Here is a 935-nt window from a genome sequence, read left to right on the forward strand (position 1 = left end):
CCTAGAAAGCTCGTTTTGGAAATCATTCAAAGCACTTAACCCATTATTAATCAATAATAACAAGCCAATAAGTCAAGAATTACAGCAAACAAGGAACACTCATATGCAAGCACGCATGATATGCAAGAAAACAGTTCAAAAGTAACTTTGGAAACAGTTTAAAAGTAAACAATGCAAGAAAACGGTACAAAAGTAACTTTGGAAACAGCTCAAAAGTAAATAATGCAGGAAACGATTCATAAATAACTTCAGAAATAGTTTGAGGTCACTCACCTCCATGGCTCAGAATCATCCAGCATATAACATTGCCTTGCTCAAATCCAAGTCTTAGATCACAAACTCAATGCAAACAAGTCCTTTAAAAGTTCGGACAGCACTTCCCCTAAATTTGCTTATTTTTCCAGCCATCAGGGCTTCATTATTTCCTCAGCCAGTCCCAAAGGTACACACACAACAACAAGTTCATCCAATAGTCATTAGCAAGCTCCAAGTAGTACAAAGACAAGTCAAGCTAGGAAAAAGTCTGGAAATGAAAGTTAAGCTCAAAACCAGAAAAACAGGTTTTGACGTCATTTTACGGTAATGGTACCAAAGGCACTACAATTATCGGATGAAGGTACAAGACCCACCGTTTCGAAGCTAAGAGACAGGGCTACAATATTACAGAAGGTCACTCAACCCAGTTTCGAGTGTAACCAGGTCAAAAATGCAAGCAACTACACCAGAATCACAAAAACAGCTTCACAGAACGCATTCTAGCGGAAACATCATAACTCAGGCTCTCCAAGTTCAAATCTAGAAATTCCAAAACCAACTGATAGCTAAGAAATAGGGATAAATTTCATCAGAAGGCCTCAACAACTAATTCGGAAGCAATCCTGACCAAAACAACCAATTACAGGCGCAATTCTTACATTCGGATAAAACCAGAACAG

The sequence above is a fragment of the Coffea arabica genome, chromosome 7c, assembly GCF_036785885.1.
Source record: "Coffea arabica cultivar ET-39 chromosome 7c, Coffea Arabica ET-39 HiFi, whole genome shotgun sequence".
Classification (NCBI taxonomy): domain Eukaryota; kingdom Viridiplantae; phylum Streptophyta; class Magnoliopsida; order Gentianales; family Rubiaceae; genus Coffea; species Coffea arabica.